General features: G+C 38.1%; 1 protein-coding gene across 2 annotated transcripts in view; it reads right to left on the bottom strand.

Moving 5' to 3' along the window:
- Positions 1–22390, bottom strand: part of PDE1A (phosphodiesterase 1A) — a 218950-nt gene that overhangs the window by 195886 nt on the left and 674 nt on the right. Inside the window, exons 1-2 of one of the 2 annotated variants that reach the window (XM_021398636.1) lie at positions 22274–22372; positions 21412–21447 (exon numbers count right to left, since the gene is read on the bottom strand). The gene's annotated coding sequence lies outside the window, so the exon portion shown is untranslated. Of the gene's footprint in view, positions 1–21411; positions 21448–22273; positions 22373–22390 lie in introns of those variants that run through there. The other variant, XM_021398637.1, reaches the window with a different exon arrangement.

Raw genomic sequence — 22390 nt, 5'->3', positions numbered from 1 at the left:
ATGCGCAGGTGCTGCTGGTCACACAGAGCTGCAGCTGACAACCAGTTCCTATGTGGAGGTTCATCATCCCTGCTCTAAATCCTCATAAAGAAAACCATATGTCTCAGTAAATAGATAATTAAAACAGTAAGTTCCTTATTGTGTCTAATATTTTAGCAAGAAATTTCTTTCACTCTCAGCAGTGCTTTGTGTTAGAACATATCTAACAACACATTTTGAAATTCAAGGGTTTCTGTTGCTGTTCTATGCTGGAACAAAACTAAAACTATTTCAGCGCTATTTGAAATGAGTGTTTAAGCCAGGGCCCTGGCATTTGGAAGAAGCATCTTCAGGGTAAAACTACCTATCTGACAGAGTGAAGAGGGTCATAAAAGCAGTCTGAATCAGAGGGAGCAGAATTTGAACTCAAGCCTTGATACATTATGGTCATCTACTACAGCTTTACTTCAGCTGAGCAGTTGCTACATATATTTACCAAAACATGTTTTCCTTCATATCTCTCATCTGGTACTAATCTGCTAATCTCTGGAGTTAACATTTTGAACACAATCTTATCACGTGATATCAGGTCTTTGTTGATACTGAGGTAATTTAGAAACATTTATTACCTGTTTTACTACAAATTTTCTATAGTTAGCTGTCCTTAGGGTGATTTCTGTTCTTAAATAAACTGCAACTTAGTTCTGAATTGAATTCTCACTTTAAAACTTCATCTTTCCATCTCATGTGCAGTGAGATTGCAAAAAAAAAATTATAATAACTAACTAAAATTAGTGACGCATTTATTGTTTCTTTCCTACAAACAGTGCTGACAATAGCATGCACAGCTTTTTGGCTTATTTTGTGACTGCAGCTCCACTATTCACCTCCTACTACAGGTCCCTCAAATGTGTCTGCACTACCTGGAGGTTTTAAGGAGTAATTTCTGCTACTGTTGCATGCTGGGAGAGTGTACAGCTGCTCAGACACGGCTCTTAGGTACACTCACCAGTTGTAGTTTAGCTGTTATAATGCAAAATTTCTACTACAAAGCTGTACCTCTGTGCTCACAAGAAAATGTGCAAGTACAAACCTGACTCCTCAGAGCTTACAACCAATGGAAACAGGGCAGCAGGAAAAAGTGTACTTGTCCTTGGCTAAGTACTTCTGCTAATTCTCTGTTCAATTAACTTCTCAAACCCTTGAGGTATCTTAAAGTATGAGGTAAAACTGGTAACTTTTACATTTACTCTCATTAGGGATCATGCAAGTAGGCAAAGGAAGGAGAATAACCCACAAGTGCACTGCAGCTCTTTTGATATCAATATACCCTCCCATCAAAACACTTTTTTTTTTTTTGTATCACCTCCCACAAACACACTAAAATTTAAGAAGAAAAAAAAGCTAGCAGGAAGGGTACATTTTTAGTAGCACATTGAAATTCATGATTAACAGAGAGTAAGAGGGAATGGTTTGTGAAGTTTGAGAATATGCCATACAAATAACCTTTTCTTTTTTCTAAGTAGTTAAGATGTAAAAACACTTAAACTGTATCAGTTTTGGCAGTGACCATCCCTTAAGTTCCTCTTAAGTTGAATTTAATCACCAACAATATGCTTCTCATATTTTCTTTTGTTGTACTGGTGTTTCATTATTTACTCTTCCTAGTACAAAAATTCTCCAATTCTAATGAAAATATTCAGAAATTAGTCTCCTAAAATGTCTTTCTTCCCTCTCCTTCCCCTTGAAAATACATACATTAATCCCATAACTGGAAGAGCTGATAATATCTAATAGAGAGAGTATAAAGCAAGAAGATAGGAGAAACGCATCCTGAAGCAAAACAATCGAAGATTCACTTGCAAGCAGGTTCCAAACGTTTGGATTTTATCCCACATATTTTCATTTGATTGTGTCTAACTGTTGATATACACAAAAAACAAGAACAGAAACAGCATCTAGCAATAGCTGTATCAGTGAATAATGTGTATTTCACATAGGCTGGTGATGAATCATATAGTTCATAAAAATATTGTTACATATATGGGATTAAGGATTTCTTGCTTAAAAGGATTATCATAAACCACACAAAGTACTGCATTAGAAATACTGCCTGAAAACAAGGGTATCTAAGGCTCCTATAGTTAAACTGAGGCCCTGTTATTCTGCTTACCAAAACACAATCGTGTAAGTCTCTCACTCTCTAAAAAAGGAAATACATATATCCCTGAGCAAGCTCACGTTATAAGAATAGATACGTAAATTGAATGAATTATAGATTTGGCAAGGAATCAGGAAGTCTTAAGTGGATTTCCAAGCAACAATAAATTGCTGGTTAAAAAAGAAAGCAAGTCACATACTTGTATCACTTACACGTTTTGATAGAACAAAGACAGTAAATACTTCCATTATTGTAGCATTTGCTTCTTTTCTGCCTGTTTTTATCTCGGAATTCAGTTCTGCCTATATTCTGTCACCTAAGGATGAAGGCTTCCCTGAAACATTCTAACCTTTTCCCTTAAAAAAAAAAAAAAAAAAAAAAAAAAAAAAAAATTAAGCTCTAAAAACAAAGATTAACTTGGTAAATTCTTTCTTGAATGTACACTGAGAAATAGCCCTTGACTTTAGTGACAAAAATTAAACTTTCAGCTTCTGTTTCCCCTATGAAAGCAGCAGGCAGCCCAGGCAAGGAGTAAGCAGCTCTGCTTGGCATTGCACCTACTGCAAGTGAGCATCTGCAAGCAGACACTTATCACAGAGCAGCAGGCACTTGGTAACTCATTGCCACAGAAGGAAGCAGTTCTTCACTCCCAGACCTGTTCCATCACACATCTGGCCACATGTTTGTTAGATTAGATGCAGCACTTCTCTGAAGATATGTTCAGGAGGTTGGCGGGTAACAGCTGTAGTGCTGGTATTGACAAATAAATCAGTCTGCTCTAAAACATGTCTCTTGCTTGGACCTATCTTTGCCACCCCTAAAGGCTACTGCTACATTGACACAAAATTGCCAAGGAAATCAGGAAGCTGGGGTAAAATGCTGAATGAAGGGGCAGATGCAGCAAGAATCTCTACTGGCAGACAGGCTGAGAGGCCTGACTTAAATATGTAGGCTAGTTTAACACTATGGAAGGTAATTTGCATGCCTACAAAACAGCTATTAAATTATTTCCCCAAAGAGCTGGCTACTTTCAGAAGAGAATCTTACTGAGAATGGCAAGGAACATCTATTAAAGGGACACTGAAAAAAATCCTAAGGTGAAATGCGGGCAATCTGTCTAGGTCACAGGAACTAATGATTTAACTACTGATGTAAACAAAAAATAGTATCTACAACAACACAAAATTCCAAACACTAACATTGTTAATGGCAGTGCTTACCTCTCTTGGAAACGAGCTTTCTTTTTTTCTCTCATTTAAAGCTCCATAGGCATCACCATATTAGTGGCTAATTGCTGTTGTAGACATAGGAAAAAATGCCTGTACACACAAAACCCCTCTTTCCCTCACACAGCAACAACAGCAGACCTTTACTTTTAGGAAAGGATGGAGCTTTCAGCTGCTGTGCTTCCCCATGCATTGGCTGTACAGTCATATATAATGCACCCCATGGGGAAGGCAGAGCAATGAAAACCCAAAAGGTGAGAGGCACTGCCAATGCTTTGAAGTACCCTAGAGATAAGTGGTTACAGTCACATGAGAGCAACTGCTTTAGCTGTTTTACTTTTTGAATGCCAGACAGCCAAGAATGTCCTTCAATGGACAGTGTGAATCTGACCTAATATCACACCACTATCTAAAAGGGCAAACCCCTTTTCAGTACTCCTAAGTAGAGTATTACTGCTGTTGCCTTTGTATTAGTGCAAGCATTGTTGTGGCTAAATCATAAGCTTCTCAAAAAACTGATTTGTCTGGAACTAGACCAGAAAAAGCCATAAAATTGATTCATTTTCAATCAGAATTGTTTTTTGCTCCAGCAGACTGTGTGCTCCATTGGCAGCGTCCCAAAGGACAGGGCAAAACACATTGCAGAGGGCGGAGGGGAAAGCAGGATCCCTCCTTTCAGTAGAAGCCTGACTTAAAAACAACACAGCCAGAGACATGGTATTACTTAAGCAATCTGAATGGAAATTCTACCCATGGGTGATACATCTTTTACCTTCCATTAAGATGTACTGAAAATTGCCAGCGTTAACTAGAATTACACATACTTGGTTCCATAATGTGTCTTTGGCAATGCTGGAGTGCTTATGATTCTTTTCCAGCATGTACATTTCCTTGAAGTGAAAAGTAACACTGTTCTTTTCACTCTAAAGATGAAACTTGGGATAAGCGGTGCACACTCCTAAAACCGAGAGCCTGCTTTGGAGACTAAAATAGTAGCTCAGCAGTCAACGCTCCCAAACGTGAAAGCAATGGTTGGGTGTGCTACTGAATGAATCAGAGGTGGGGTGTGAATTAATCAGTGTAAAAACCTCAGCGTGTAAGGTAGAGAAACTAAAGGATCTGCAGTTTGAACTGTTAATTTCATTGTCTCTCCAACATATTTCCATGCCAATCTTTAATATCACTTTCAGGCTTTACAATTGCTGAGGGCTCTTCAGGGAAATTAACCATATCTGAGCTTCTTTAATTTCACAGAATGTGAAATGGAAGTGTAACTAAAGCTTTTAAATTTCATTATTAACCAAAAAAGTACAATTCGATTTATTCAGCTCTATTTCTTCTGTAGTCACATCTTTATGGTTACCCAAAATGTTACCATGATGATTTATCATGCAGAAGTGGTTATGCTAATCTGTATCTATTTCTACCATAAGAGGGTGGGGGTGAGGGAACTTATGCCTTTCAACAAGAAACTTTAATATGGAAAAATACAATTTATTTTAAAATGTCATTCCTATGACATTTTTCCCTTTTTTGGAAAGCGTGGCTTGTTTAAAAGACACAAGCACTTAGGAGCCCACAGTTCCCCAAGGAAATTGAAATGTGAGTCTGATTACTCAAAGTTGCAAAAAGCACAAAAACCTCAAGCATTAAACCCTAACCTTCTGTTTAATTATTGCTGACTAAAAACCTTAGGATCTTTATTCCTCAAACAATTTCCCTTCCTAAAACATCCTACCAACTAGACTTCCCATGAAATAAAACCTATCTTTTATTACTGGATTTGCAAAAACCACAATGAAGAAGTTTTTCTCGAATCTTGTAGCTGATGTAGATTCTCATTTTTTGCTAATAGGAGTATTTTATCAAATCCCACAAAGCCTGTGATTACAACAACTCCATTTGCTTCATAATAATTGAACTCATTTTCAAGAGGTATTCAACTGTGAATAACGACTTAATTAAATCTTTCCAACACTTGACATAGTAGACATTCATAATGTTGAATTTTGATCCCAGAATTTCCTAGATTTCAACTCCATGCTTTGAATGGAAGTTGAGTCACATGCTCAGCATTAGACACAAAAGAAAACAGGAAGAGTTACTTGTATAAACACAGGACTATGTATAAAAACCTTTTTTTTAAAGAAGAAAGACACAAAAGTTGTGTACAGACATTACTGAGCTCAACAACATTCAAGTCATATAAGACTGCTGCAATGCAACTACTTGTACAAGAACTAATATCTCAAAGGAAATGCATGCATTTGAAACTTGGATATCTACACCCCTACTTTCTATCATTGTGTAATTATCAATGGCCTTAACTTACACCTAGAAGCAACACCAAGGCATCCCCCCCAGCACTCAGTAGTGCAAAGGAGCTGACAGGTAGCAGCATTCCTCTGATCTATATATTCATCCCAGATGATGAAACTCTATTGGCATTCTGTTCTTTAGCATGAAGAGTTACAGTTTTCTGCCTTCTCCCATCTGTATCCACATGGATTTTCTCCTTATTTTTCCTCACTCATTTTAATTTAAGAGAATAGCAATTTAATTAATGAACACGAGTTTCTAATAGCCTCGCTATACACCATACTTGAGACATCATACTACAGCCACTTTGTCCAGATTATGGTGGGGGAAAAAAAATATGTTGGAAACCTATACATAACCTATGCATTAACCAAAACTGAATGTTTTTATGATACTATCACTTTTTGTCTTTCAAGATACAATACCATGTGTGGTACACAAAATGTAAGAGGCAGAAACAGACTGACCTTGCCCTATTAAGAATGAAATAGCAAAACATTAATGCTCATAAATCCATGCTAGAAAAATAGCTGCATTACACAGATTAAAAGAATATTTTAAAAATCCTAATAAAATGATAAAGCAGCCATTATCACTGCATGACATAACTAAAAAAAAAAAGAGTAAACGTTATTCCTGTCACCTGAAATATTTAATGGACCACTCCTCTGTTCTGAAATAATCACTTTCTACTGTTCTCTGCTGCATTACTCTGCTAACATTATCTTCCATGAGATTTCTGTATGTACAGAGACGTGTAGTCTCATGTTACTGCAGTCACTCTTGTTAAAAAAAAAAAACAACAAACTTGCACACCACAAAGTCATAGTTCTGTAATGGGTATTGCAATGCCTATTATCATAAAATAATATTTAGGAAGAAATATTGGTTAAAAATGGCAGGAAAAGTACAATTATACTTATTTAATAGGATATCCTTAAAAAAGTATCAGTAATTCTACATAAGCTGAGAACATAGAAAATTATATTATCTTCCATACACACATATAAGTAAGTATATATACATGCCTATATACATATATATATTCCATATTTTTAAACTCAGTAGCCTTTTACTTGGGCTTCTCGTATTACAGAGGTGTGTAAGAAGGATTAAGTTTCCTTGCATTCATCAAGCCAAGAGTTAAGTTACCCACATTAATGTATACTCATTAGATAACACTGTAGGGTCTACAGAAAGCGCTTTGTCCATTGCTATATGTGCACTAGTCTAACCTGTGACATATTTGAAAAATCAGCTTCTATCAATATACAATAGTTCCTTTACAAAAAATAAAGCCGTGATATCAGAACAAGCTTTCCCTTGCTGGGACACATTCTATCTGTCTTTTCTAAACAAATGCATAATGCATTTAATCAAGTAAACATAGCTCACACAGTTAATCAGTGAGGAATATGATTTATCCGTACCCATTTGCAGTTTCATTTGCAAAAATAATTAATTAGCTTGTGGAATTACAAGAAAAAAGAAAGGTTATTATCTTCCAGAAGTAAAGCTAGACATAGCTCTTGCTCATCTTTGGATATGCAAGATTCTGAAAAATTTCCTCCAATCAGACTCACATGTAACATAAAATTTTCTAAAGTGAAAAATTTATGTTCAAATCAGGCAAAGTATCTAATCAGAAGAATTTATTTAGGTTTACAATCAATCTGAATTTTTGCTGTGCTCCTGAGGTACGTGCTAGAAAATAAAAGGCTACATAAAATGCACACAGCAAACAAAGATTTAGGAAAGAAAAAAGTCTAATACATTTTAATTGCATGAGTAGATAGGGAGTTTTTCCTACAAATGACAAGGGAGTATTCATCTGGAACTTCAGACATAAGACAAACTATATAGAATATGGCATGTTACAGAAAGTTAAGATTTAGTTCATCAGTGCTAAAAAAAAAAACAAAAAAACATTTTGGAAGCTTTTGGTAAAATCCTGTAAATAGAAGACCTACTTCTTAGGGTTAAGATAGAGAGGGAAAAACACCTTATAAGGGACATTAACAATCAGTGTAAGCAAATAAACTAAGTACACACCTGCTTGATTACAGATAGACGTGAAAATATCTGTACTTGCAACAGCCTTTGAAATGCAGTCCTGGACAATTCGTTTTAGAAATATTTGTCCCCATCAATTAGGTTAAACAAAATCCTTTAGCAAATTCAGTATCTAGTCTGTGAATCAGCTAGAAGACAGGCACTGGAACAAGGCTCATCATCTGTTTACCAGATCTCTCATGTACGCTGGCCAGCACATTTCTCTCATTTAAACAGAGCCCATTCTCAAGAAGTTGCAGTTTACTCCCAGCAGTAAAATATCCCTGAGGGTCAAGCCGAATAAATTCTAGCCTACATAAACTTTCTGGTTACTAAAAGGGGCAACACAGGTTTCTGTAACTGCTCAAAGACAAATGTCATTAGCTTATTATTTCTCTCGCCACACACTTAGGCCAAGATAGCTAACTGTAATACAAAGTTCTACCAAGAGATCTCTCACTGAGGCAACCGCCCCACCATTCTGCTTGTTTTACACATCAGTGGGAGGGAATGCAAACTAAATATTCTTCAGAACAACTGTAAATATATAAAAAATGCTGAGTTATGAGCTTTCCTCTTCTCATAAGAGTAAACTCAAAAGAACATGAAGCAAACTAATAAATATTATTGTAAACAACTACAGAAAGCTACAACTATGTAGGTCACTCCAAAGGTAATGCCTCTCATTTATTTCAATGGAAACTACAACAGATACAGTGAGCACAATAACACTATTTGATAGATAAAATTTTCAGTTGCAAAACACTGTTTTTCACCATAGTCATCACTATTAGCTACGCATTTTCATCAGTGATGAACAAGAGCCTGCACATCGCTTTTATAAAAATCTGCACCATTGGAGCTGATCCAGTGCTTCACAGCTTCTATGATCACATTGTTGATCGGAAAATGTCGCCAACTTAGTCCATCTTTCACCAGCCAGGACAGACAGAAGTCAGAAGGTGCCAAATCTGGACTATACAGTGGGTGTGGTAGGACAGTCTAGCCGAGATTGGCAATGCGCTCCACGGTCTTCAAGCTGGTGTAGGCCTGGCGTTATTGTGTTGCAAGGGAAAGGTTGTCTTCTCCTTTATCCTGACTCTAGCTTAAGCCCTCAGCTTAGTCAGCATTATGATGCAGCAATCAGAGTTGATGGCTTGTCCAGGTTCTTTCATTACCTTCAGAGCAGCCTTCATAACTGCTAAATGCCGTAGGACTGGCGTGTATTTGTCTTTGCTTTCTCTAGTGGAAAGAGCAGTTAGGTGTGAAAACTGTTAATGATGGAATTATCAGTCTTTCAGAGAAGTAAATACTTTTTTTTCTATGAAATTATCCTTTTAAAAGATTTTCATAGCCGCTTAACCTCAGCCCCTTACTACTTGTGAGCCTTGATTTCTATTAGAGGTTCTTTCTCTCACTCATGTTGTGCCAGGGACCCAAAGGTCCTGGCAAAAGAATGATCCTGAATTGGAAGAAAGCTTTTCGACAGAGAGCGTAACTGGATGGCTGTGTGACTAGAACCATGGGCCGCATGACAATTTTGAGGAAAACAGCATTTCTTGTTTTGGTAGGAAGCTGACCTCATTAGTTTACCTTGTTTTGCAAAGAACTCGCTTTCTGCAAGCAGGTGTTCTGCTTGGGTTCTGCATCATGTGCTGGCCACATAGATGTGGCACGCAAGTGGAAAAAGCCTGGCAGACCCTGGAGAGAATAAAAGCCAAGAGGAAGGCTGTGTTGGATTTGAGAAAGGGAAAGTGCACCTTGAAGCTGGGGATGCCCTGCTGACACTTCCTGCCAAATCCACTGCAGCATGTTTCTTCTCTTCCTCCTACTAGGCCTTTCGCCCGTCTCTCAAGGGTCGGTAAGTAATATTGCATTTCCTTAAGGAGCCTTATGCTCACTGCCAGCTGAGATTATCTGGAATAGATGACTATGAGTGTGTGTGTGTGAATAAAATTTGCAACTGTCTGTGCCTCTCTGAGTGCATAGCTTGCTTGCCTCCACTCCTGAGACGTCCTGTCTCTCAGATCCAAATGTATCCTGAAATGCATGCGCAGAAATCTTTACCTCCAGCTCCTGAGAAAGCTCTGAGATCTACTGGCTTATCTCTGAAGCTGAAATTCAGAACTTATTGAATTAGGAAAAGAATAGTCTTCTACTAGTGCCTGAATACTGTTCCGTACATCAGTCCCAGTCAAGTCAACTAGCACCTGAGGAACAGCTAGAATTCAGAACACTCCTTTCTCCACACAGCAAGATCCTCCCTCCAAAACCACTCCTTTGTAAAGATGCTCTGTTTAGGCTCACTATACTCCACATGTAACAGGAAAAACTTTTTGAACCATACCATCCTGTGACTTCTACAGCCAAATCCCCAAAGGCAACAGGTAAGTTGAGGCTGAAGTTGGACAGGAAACTGGGAAACGTAAACTGGGGTTCACCAGCCTTTGTGAGGCAAGCTAACACATTATTCTGCAATTTGAAAAGGCTGGTAAGTGGCAAGTAGTCACAAAAGATTGTTGACATGTGACAGTTCGTTGGGCTTCAAGAAGCCTGTCAACTTGAGTCTAAATTCTCAGTATCACTGTAACAGCTGAAGGGTTTAAGAAACGATCCAATTTCTAGCTGCTTATGGCTGTCCTTGAGACAGGATGTCACACCTTCTCAGTCTGCTGCCTAAGTGCTTGTATGATGGTATCTCCCAGCCCAGTTTAGTGTGACAGAAAAGTTGTTTCAAGGAAGAACTATGTAATTGCTGTTCAAATTGAATCAACTTTAATGGCTAAGAAATTGTTTCAGGAAAAGAGGAAGGCTGATAACCTCTGTAAGGGCAGGTGAAACAAGAACAGGACATGCATCTAGACTTGAGTTTGGGTTCTTTTTTTTCTTTTTCTTAAATGTGTACATAAAATTAGGTTTTCATTCAGTATTAATCTTCAGAGTACCATATTGTCATATTGCCAGTTTTAAAATGGGAATAGAGATATCCTTGTGCTTCAGAGAAATGTTGTGAAGAATCAGCTGGTTGATATTCACAAGCTTGTTATACATCTACACTAAGCACCATAAAGGCTTATAAAGTTAACAGCTTGCGTTCATTCTGTGCTAAGAACAGAGCAGGAAATAAAGCACTGGCTATCCTTCAAACCATGATAAAAGAAATACAAAGAATAGCTTTGCACTAAATGTATATACTCTTTTAATTCATTATTTCAATATACAACAACACATACACACAAGGAACCATAACAGCTGCTAACTTAAAAAAAAAAAAAGCTCAAGCAGCTGTGATTTCTCACTATTTTAAGTACTTCCTATTAATCTTAGCAAAGCTATATCACTCAAGTTCTCTGTGATTATGAAGGCACCTTGGTAATAATCTGGACTAAACTGCAACCATAGTTCATAGTGACATATGTTATATACACTGAGGTAAGATGTTTGGGTTAGTATTTTCTGAATATTCTTTTAAGTTTGCAGAGCATTCTAAGAGCAGAGTGAGTAACAGATGGATGGAGAGAGTGTGTCCTGACAAATTACATACATTTCTGTTCCTATTTGAATTGTAAATACCATGCTGGTACAAGTTACCCTGTGAATAACTTGCAGTACACACTTACATAATCTGCTAATGTGAAGTGTTGAAAAAAATGTTCACTGCTAGTTAGGAGCCTGGCAGAATGACCTGAATGCAAGTAAAAAGCAGCTAATACTAAATACTGACTTTCTAAACAGATTTTTAATGGATTTGATTTTTATCATATAAACCAAGAAACTAACATAAAATGCAATCAGAAGATTGAACGTCTTCAGTACTAAAGCCCTTGCAAATTGCTACATGAAATATGAATCTGTCACTCGTTTAATTCTCCATTTTAGTATTTTATCAGAACAATTTTTCCCCACTGCTCTCTATTAACACAAATTTTGGAAACATTGCAACTCCAAGTGCAGGTATCCAGGGCAGCGCATACAAGGCCAGGCAGCTGAAACTAATTTGTGCTTCTAACTCTGATCCAAACTTTCACTCTCACTTTGGGAGAATCCAGCTGCATCCAGACCAAAACTGGGAATGCTTCCCATCTTCTGGATGTGAGTATGCACCATGACAGCTTCACAGGAGGCGGCTGGGTGGGTACCACCACCTGCACATCCTCTCTCCTCAATCTGGAAGCATCTTGTGACAGAAACCCAGTCACATACCGTAGTAAGGACATCATGCAGTGTAGGTACAACATTAACCAACCTGTCTTGGACAAGCACCTTGCTAAATTCTATATCTTATTTATCTAGTGAGGAAGAAATGAAATCAACAGGCTAAAATTAAATTATCACTACAGCCGTGAACTCTAAGCCACTGCAACATTGTGCCTTGTCTGTTGCCAGCTGACACTAGATACACACATCTAGATAGTTAGAAAACATGGATTAAAAAAAAAACATCACCACCTCACCTATGTTTTATGTGCCTACTGATGTGTGGCAGGAAGTTACATGCAAGATATATGCTTTCACAAACAAAAAGAATATTCTGCCTGTCTCAAAAATGTCATATTTCCACATTGGCGGCACAAGTAGAATGCCTCAAATGTACAAACGTAAACATTTCCTGCTGCATTCACAGGGTCTGAGACATCTTTGAAAGAGAAGGGCCATAAATTGTCTCATTATGTAAGCATAAGACTGTGCATAATATCATACATCTTCCCTAGAGTTCAAAACCACAGATAATATTGAGATGGAAAAGAGTTTATGAATTGAGAAATTTCTAAAGTTGTTTGTAAATAAGTGTCCTACAATACCATGACATTTTCTTTCACTTCTCAGTGATAGAGGAGATTTTACACTGAATTACTCATCAATAGAAGTCGTTTCAACATCTTTGTGAAGCTTTCTCCCTGTGCAGAAAACTGTGAGATGGGCTCCCTCTAGCGTTTATCTCCGATACAAACTTGGAATTAAAAAAGATGGCATAGATCAGTTAAACGCGCCAACATCCTAGTCAGTTTCTCCCTCAAAAATAAAAATGTTCTGAGTTCTTTCTCAATTGAGAAAATTTTACATTACTGGTTAAATGCGTTTATGTATTCGTACAGGTCAATTACATTCGTAATGCAGCAGAGCAAAATATGTTCTTCCATGTATCTACCAGGCAATCCAAATAAAGGATGAGATATTTCCAAATCCTGAAGCTAAGTGTAGAATTGGAATCCTCCATCTGTATAAAAACTTATCTTCAAATAAATATGTGTAGATAAAAACATCCCTTCCCTCTTGGTCATTGTTAAAGTTTTTTGTTTTGTTTTAGTAATTCCAGTACACCTTACAGCAACCTTGAGTTTGATCTTATTTCATTTGCATCAGTGGATACTTTTCAACATATGAACATAAGAACATGCCATTAATTACTGTTGAGCTAATAATCTAAAGAAGGGCATATCAAGTGTGGGCGGGCAACTTTTGCCTTCATCTATTGAAAGTTGTATTTTAACTCAGGTCGTCTATTCTTGTCTTCCACTCAGAAGACAGCGAGTGGAGGGGTGATGGTGAGCAACAGAGTGAGGCCGGGCTGTGTCTTACCCCAGCAGATGCACCAGGGCAGTATGGCTGAACCAGTACAGGCAGAAGACTGAGCTGAGCCAGGAAAAGGGCAGTCATTCTTTTTTCTTCTACAACAAAAGGGAAGCAGATCTGAGTCTCGGTGTACACTTCATGACGTATTCTGTGAGGTGCACAAATATAGCACCTCTTATTCTATCTACTGCAACCAGCTGTGGTGAATCATGTGGAAAAGAAAGACATCAATTTTACTCCAAGATGCCGATTCATTTAATTTACTATAAACCAGTAAAACAAAAGAAAAACAACTAGGGAAAGAAGAGTCCAATTTATAAAATACAAGTGTAAATCTGACAATTTCCCAGCCTCATGTTTTACGTTGCTTTGCTTCCCACTTATTGGGAAAAAAAGACATAGCACTTCACCTTCAGACAAATACATTATATTGAAGGCATAATATCCTCTTTTAGACTGACAAAGATATTACTGCCTTGTAAACTTGAGGATTAGAATTATGTAATTAACACAGCCACACACAAATAAATTACAACTCAAACTAAACATGTGGATTAACATCTGTCATTAACAGAGATAAAAATGTTTCCTTCATTTCCTAACACTAGGGTTCATTGTTTTGCTTGACATCTCCAGATTTAAATCTCATGCTTCGTTTTTTAAAAAGCACATTACTAGATTAAGGCATCTATTAGTTTTCTTCAGAACAGTTTTTAAAAGATCTTTGCTGCAGATTATCAGTTCACTCATTTCTCATTTGCCCTTTACCACAAACCAGATGCATCACTAGGCTAGATACTGCAGCCATCTTCTGCAGCCTGGCACTGAGAAGGTAAAATGAGTGAAGAGCCCAGCAGCTTGGCTATTTCAGTCTTCCTTCAACTCTTAGAGTGAGCACAAAGTTATTTGCACTATCTCTTACAAATAACAGTGACACTGCTCGAAAGAACACGGTAGAATGGAATCACACAATCCCTGAGGCTTTCAATAGGTGCATGTATGTCAGAGTTCAGTTCATAGGACTATAAGCTGAGAGCAATAGTATTCTAGCAAAGATATTCCTTTTCAAAAAGTACTTTGTTTGTTTATAAGCATCACAAAAAAATAGAAATACATACCTTGTAAAACATACATTTTCTCTGTGCTTCAGTGCAAAATAGTTCCATTATGTGACTTTTCATTACGAATGCAGCTAGGCCTTACAGTTTCATCTATTTAATAAAACATGCCAGCAGGTTATTATGTTAGGAAGGATTGTCAAATAGCATACACAATATCACATAAGTTTCCAGACTATTAATCCAGGGCTTCTTCTAGAGCTCACTGTGCCCCGAATTCATATCAGCATCCTTTTTTGCCCCCCACAGGTTCTACAGATCCCAGTAAGCTGATAAGCTGGGTAAAAGATGTAGTTTTTTAGCATGCTTCAAAGGTAAGTCTCTGAAAAACAATCAAAGCAGTGAAGCACTATCAAAGTACATTTCTTCAGGGAGAACCTCTTTTTCTTCTCCATATTTTATTTAAAAGGTTTTCAGTCAATGCGCCTCACAAAACGTTAGTGCACTGCAACCCACAATACACCATCAGAAAGCACAGTAACATTTATCTGTGATTAATTTCATGACAGTGTCCTACAAACAGTATGTTCAAACATGAATAAATTAGTTCCTCTGAAGCACTCTCGTCTGCAGATTTCCTCAGGAAGCCAGCTGCCACAGCAGCCAGCTCCTGCCTACCTGGTATCCCCGGCACTGCCTGCAGCGAGTCAGGCAGCACAACAGACCTGGGGCTGAGCGAAGGCGAAGTGTTTCATTCTCTTAACCCAGAAACAAGGCAGCACACTTGGAGGAGCTCCGACGCATCAAATAGGCAGGATGGAGGCAAAGCTGAGAGGTCTGAGTGCCTCAGACAAGTGCCTGCAGGCAGACACCCCAACGCACCAGTGGCAGCCCAGGATGCAGTGCCATAGATGTCATAAAAATGAACAGCGATATTAAAGATGTTTACTCTAACAGCAGCAACAAAGATCTTAGTAAACATTGCGGGTTTGAACAAGTACCAACCAGCTAAAAATTGCTTCCATATTTACAATAAACATCAAAGACAGTCAGGGTGGAAGCATCTTGATTTGCAATCTATATATGAATGCTTGTTTACATAACAAAAATGAATCACATTAACTTTGGCTTCCACCATATTTCAATACGTTCTTGGATCACATTAATACATTATGGCATGTCTACAACTGTTAAATTTATTACCTTGATTTCACAGACTTAAATCCTGCAAAAGCTTGCACACAGAAACAGCTTTTGGTTTTTTTTGGAATATGCAGCACTTGGTGCTGCCATTTTGTAATGCTTTTAACATGCACAGAAATGCAGAGCACCTGCAGAACTGCGATTACATATGCTAAGCAGTTTTCTCCTACTTTGAAATCAGTCCTAAGAGCCCTACTAATATCCTGATCATTTGCTTAGAAGAAGTCATGATTATTACTTTTCACTTTAAACACCAATGGAGCACGGAGTTACGATCAAACACGAGCATTCTTGCTTCAGACTAACATCAATTAGCAGAGAAGTTGCAGTGAGCTCCCAGAGTAGTGATGAGGACGCAGTGAAAACCCCCAGTGAGTTCAGTACACCTACACCAGTTCACAGCACAGGGCCAGGAGGGCTCTCTTCAGAATCCTGCCCAGCATCTGGACTGGACCATTGGGAACACCAGTATTAAGATTTTAGCACATGCATTTATTGCAAGTGTCTGAAGCGGAAACTTGCTGAATCGATAGATACTTTAAAAAGCTGGTGTTTATTAGAAATATTCATACTATTACAATTTCATTACAGAAGTTAGAAGTATACGATGATTCAGTGCACGAACTAACATTTATTTATGGATCATAGGGAACAATTTTAAAGGAATATAGATAAAAATAGTACCATTACCATCCGTTCCAGACTAATGAGCCAAATTTAGATGGCTATTGTTCTTCAGGCTCATTAATGATAACTGAATATGAATCACAAGAAAGGTAAAATACATTGATTTTTGTCCACCAGTCTTTTTAAACATTTTCTTTTCATCAAGACTGTATACACAAACTAAGGAGATGGGCAATACAAGGAAATCAGTTTTGAATTCTCTACTAACTCAGCAAAGGTTTAAACTGCGGCAGTTTACAGTTAGAATTATAAACGAAGACGAATGTCCTATCAGTAAAAACGAATGCTTTTTCTCATAACATTACCTTCAGAAATCAAACGAAGGGTGATATCTAATACAAATAAAACTTACTGTATGCTGAGGTAGCTACAATAAAGGTAAAAGGTCATGTTAATATGGCACATACCTGCATGCAATTTGATATTACCATGCTAGAATATGTCCATAATGGATGAACATTTATCTGCTTGCAAAAAGGAAGGGGCAGCATTAGCATTGCCTACAACAGCAGGCAAATGCCTGCTCCATCCTTCAGCGGTAAATCACTAAATATACAAAAAGAATGATCTTTGTACCCCCCCAAGGGAGGATGATTTTAAACCTCAATGACATCAGAGAGTTGTGGTTTTAGTCTGCAAAACAACTGCCAGATACTTTGCTCCAACTGTGCATGAGAATATATAGTGGTTTGTCCAAAACATATCGTTTCCACTACACTCTGAATTATGGCTCGGGTTAGAAGAAGTGCAACAGCCATGAAGAAATACTGAGGCATGAAGACCAGCAGAGTACAATTGTGACAGAGCTGCATATCAATGAGGAGAGTCATCCTTCATGAATAGCACCATATATCCCCCAGCACAAAACTCTTGCTTTGAAGAACATTTACAAGGATAATGATTGTGACACCAAATGAACTGTTTTTGTGAATAACTGCAATAAAGGAGCACAATTTAAGCCATTAATATGATTATGATACTAATCTCTAAATAACCAACCCAATATGACCCCAACAGTGACTTTCACTCCCTTTGACAATCATGACTGTATACTCTGTAGCCTAAAAACCTCCAGCTCTACATACTCCAACTTCACATGCCTGATCACTGATTCTTCTTTCTCCTTTCTAGCTTTTCTCTCTACTTCCCATGAGCAGAGTCGTTCCTAGTCAAAGATACAGGCTAGCTACATTTGGTCTACAGGGAGTAACCACGCTCCCCAGAGAGCGCAACCTAATTATAAACAAGCCCATGAATGGAGAGTTGGATGTCAGGGCTTCAGTGGGAGCAAGTCATACAGGCCAGCAGAACCCACGCTGAAGAATGAGAAAGCTGGGCAGTGGAGGGAGGGAGGAAGGCAAACATAGGCCTCTCTCATTTCATCTCAGTTTCTGTCATCAGTTTAAAGTCTCACAATTTGACTGGCTGTTCATGGGACCATAGCAGTTTGTGGAGACAGGGAATCTTAGGAAAACATTCTTACTGCAGTACTACGATTACGTTGTGTTTTCTTGTGTTCTGTTTCCAAAACATGCCAGACAGCTAAGAATCACCGAGAAAGGGCTTGTGCAGCATGCAAAATGGCACGAAGTTTGTAGAATTAAAACAGGTTGCTAAAAATGCGAAACCCCCCAAAGTGAAATTTTAAATCAACGATTAATGAGAAGCAGCAAGCCCATCTTGTCCATTGGCTAAGTACTGTGAACATTAAGAACAGTTCCCATCATTTGTTCGCTCTTTTTTTTTTTGTACAATTGATAAGTGACTGCCTCTGCTATTCTCTCCAAAGGGACACATCCAGTGACACACCCACTATCATTGTTGAAGGTTTTTGCATGGTTTTAGATTTTTTTTAAGAGCTGCCCTGTTGTTACATTACTGCTCTTACTCTTGTGGATACTAGGAACTGAATCACAAATATTTAAAACATCAGATGCTGAAATAATTGGACAACCATTCCACCTGCCACATCATGGCTCCCTGCATGCTCCCATGTTCATAAAGTCTCGTTTCAGGAGATCTGGAGCTTTTTAAGAAATTTATGGAGGATACATTGTGTACAAAATAATCACCTTTACCCTTAAATTACTACTGAGTTTGGAAAAACTTAAGGCCTAAGGGTAGAGGAACTATAGGAGCTAGTGAATTAAATCTGTCACATTTTTTAATCTTTAAATAGACTACAAAATGTAATCTCTGAACACCTCTTTAGAAAACCCTATAAAACACTGTATCTACAAACAAAAGTTGTATCCTACTAAGACAACATTTCATGCTTTTATAACAACATTTGTATCTATGAAACCACACATTAAATCACCTGTAAGTATTTCTTTGAGGCAGTCTGAAAATAAAACAAGGAAAAACACTGTAAACTGAACTAATCAAGAATTCAAAAGATCAACCGCTGTCAGACCAAATCGGATGGAAAGTACAATCTTGTGTTCAAGAACCATGAAGAAACCCTTAAGCTGAAGTATACATTACAGGAAACTTCTGCCCCTACAGTTATACCTCATTTTATCTCCTCATCTTTTCTAAACTGTCAGAAGCTGTCCCCCTGACAAGCAGCTTGCAAACACCTTTTCAGCTGCATCAGAGAAGCTTCAAGTAAAATAAAAAGTTCCAACAAAATAAAGTCCTGCCTTTTTATAACACCAGATGCCAGTCATCTCACATTTTCAAAATCTGGTAAGAAGGCTATGGAGCCCCTGGTGGGCTCCTCTGGATTCTAGTGTTATTTTGGATTTAGCAGGGGGGTTCATTTGAACAAGGGCTCCCCAGAAATCCTACCGCCAGGAATGACTGAAGAGAAGTCTCAGTGCTGCTCACACTCCTCCTGCCCGCTCCAGAAAACACGAGTTCCTGCCATTCATTCCTTAGCAACCTGAGGCAGGAACTAGTTTGCAAACTAGTTTTGAGGCCTGGAAGAGCTGTATCCTATGACACCTTCAGCCACTGAGCACCAATGAAACAGTTTACAGGAAATGGCCCAGACGATGAGTGGAAAAAAAATAAAGCCCAGATCCTCCTAATTCACCCACCACCCATCATACAGAAACCTTCCAACTCCCACAGTCTTCTTTAGCTTTTGACTTCTTTAAACTGCTAATAAGAGTTAAAGAATGTAAGTACCAAAGTTGAAAATTCCAAATGTAGTGTAATTAACAGATTTTCTGCACAAAACCCTCTTTACTAGCAATTATTGCATATTTCACTGCAGAAAGTCCTCAGGAATGCTGAATTCTAATTTTAAAGCAATCAAAAATGCATAGATGTTTTAAGTTACAAGAAATGGCTCTGTAACATCTTGACTATCTAAACAGAAACAGATGGTTTACATGGCTTTACTGCTTAATTAAACATTTTATATACTCCACAAAATTTCATCTGATGGCATTCTTTCCAACTGCCTTTCCCAATTTAAATTACAAGGTAATTTTATGTATGCATCACATTAAGCTGAAAATTAAAAATATTCATATCCAATACCAACCAATCGAGTTCATTTCTAATACCTGTGAAAAATGCAATGGCCCCTCTCTTTCTTATTTCTTCCTTGTGCTAATGCTAGCTTTTTTTTTTCTTAATTTTACCAGATTCCTTTATTTTAAATAGTCCTAATTCAAAAGCAAAAATTTTAAATTTTCTCCCCCCGTTGCCTTTAAAAAAAAAAGAAACAGGAAAAAATAAGATGGAATTTATTTTATGAAGAACTTAAAACCACCTCCAAACGAGATACAGGTATGGATGTTGCTATCCTAGCAAGATACAACTACCGATGAGTAGGAAAGATCTGAGAGAGATGATAATGAAGAAAGTTTAAAGAAACTGCTTGAAAATATCATGAGAGAAAGACAGTAGTTAAGAGGTGTGCTGTCACAGGAGTAAAGTCAGTTTACCTGGTTCCACAGAGCCACAATCACCTCATTGCAAACAAGAGAGGAACACAAAGGAAAGACTGAGCATAACAGTCAAAGTTTTAATTACACAACTCATTATTTAGTTCAAGCTTGATGTGGTAAGTCAAGCGAAAGAGAGACATTCACAACTATTATTTATAGTTAATGGCATTACATTGTAAAGCTGATGCAAAAGTGATGTAGTAAAAGGTAAAAACAGATAAATAAAGTTATTCAGCCAGGTGCTTGTTCAAGTGTGTGACTGCTAAAGACAGGCTAAGGTTAGAATGAACTTCACTGTTCTCACTGATAATAGTTCAAATTGGATAAATTGGCATGACAAGGTAATATCATCAATTGTATTCATAGATGGCCTTACTCAGCTACTCTTCAGTACAATCCTTACACAAGACAGTGAACAAACATACAGAACAGAAGGATGAAGTTGGTTTGCAAGTCACATAAAGTCACGAGAGTTGCAGATCATTATGACCTCCGCCTACCAAAAGCTCTGTCATCAGAGCATATTTAAACCTACAGCAGCTTTTCTGCTTCTTTTCAGGCACTTGTTCAACACTAAACTCCATGAAACTTTGGAGGACTTTTCTGGTCCCCTTAGCCCACATTAAGCAGCAGCAGAGCAAACCAAACCATTAACAGGTACTCCTTAACTAATGAAAAGCAACTACGTCATAGCTCAGTCCATCGCATATTGCCGGTACAGCGTAGAAAAATACAGATGAAATAACCCAATTTTGCCACCTAGTTGTACAAACACATATTTGGTTAAAAATGCAGTTACCAAAAAATGTTAGACTTTTTTTTGACTAAATCAAAATATCAGCTGTAGGACACTGAAGCAATATGATAAAAGTAGGATAGTCAGCTGATAAAGCAATTCAGAGCCTCAGGACTTTGTAGAAAAGTCCGCTCCCTATACGCACTCACATTCAAATTCAGCATTCAAAACCACAGACAAAGAGAACAGCAGAATGATTAACTCATGGAACTCACTGCCACTAGAAATTAAAGCAAATCATTCAAAGAATATTTTTTGACATGCTTTTTTTCCCAACAACATATATAACCACTGTACTTTCATTACTTTAATATAAGGTTATTATTAAATTTTAATGACTGCATGCTCATGTATTCCCCTAGCTAAACGAAAGCTTTTGGCCTTTGTCATGATATATCTATTGTTGCTTTCTAGCTGCACACTGGTCGTAGCAATAACAGATTTTGCTTACCTAGCAGTTGCTTATAATCCTCAAGTGATACTTGAGCTGGAAAAAAAAGTAAGAAACACATGACAGTTACTTCCATATACTAACCTAGCATTAACATATTTTTTATGCTTTACCAAGAATTCTTTACTTAATACCTCCTTGAGACTGTATGCATCATCCTGTGCTAAACGAGCTTTTAATATCAGCAGTCCCATGCCCCTACCCATTTGAGAGATTCCATGTTGGTGAATACCCACAAAGACCAAAAAAAAAAAAAAAAAAAACCACCAACAAAAAGTATCATTTCAGTGTGTAACTTAAAGTATCATATAAATTCTGATAATTGAAAATTAAAAACAAAGGAGTCCTGCACTTCAACCTTTGTGACAAGTCATTTATGAAAGAAATATGTTTCAGGCTTTTTTTGCAGGCGCTTTGATTCCAGTAGGTTTGTTACAACATGAAAATTAGAAACTAATTTCTCAGGTACGCTCCACTGTAGTATTACATTTTTCTCTTTGATGGACAAACTGCTTTTTTTTAACCCCAGTTTTTCACAACGAGAAAGCTTGGTTAGAGGAGCAAGGCTGATAAGCAAACAAGCAGGATGAACCAATCCATTTGGTTCCCCTCGGCTCTCCTGCAGGTGGGCGCCAGCTGAGGGAGCTGCCCCAGTGGCGCCGGGAGAGCTGCGCTGAGCGGGAGGAGCGGCGCAGCCGAAGCGTTGCGGATGGAGCGCAGCTCCGTTCCCCTGCGCCGCTCGGGAGGAGCGGTAGCGCTTGGGTGCAAAACGTGGGTAGAAGGAAGGTGTTTCGAGTTTGGTTTTCACTCTCATTGCTCTACTGTTATTAATTGCAAATAAATGACATCAATTTGCCCTAACCGAGCCTGCAGTGTCCGTGACGGTGGTGACCGACCATCCTTTCCTTCCCTTCCCTCAGCCCACCGGCTTTTTTCCCGCTCTCGCTGAAGTCGGAAGGCACAGGGCGCCGCGCGACCC

Source organism: Numida meleagris, chromosome 5 (genome assembly GCF_002078875.1).
Source record: "Numida meleagris isolate 19003 breed g44 Domestic line chromosome 5, NumMel1.0, whole genome shotgun sequence".
Taxonomy (NCBI): Eukaryota; Metazoa; Chordata; class Aves; order Galliformes; family Numididae; genus Numida; species Numida meleagris.
Note: the sequence above shows the minus strand (reverse complement) of the source record. Positions and strands in the feature narration are given on the sequence as shown.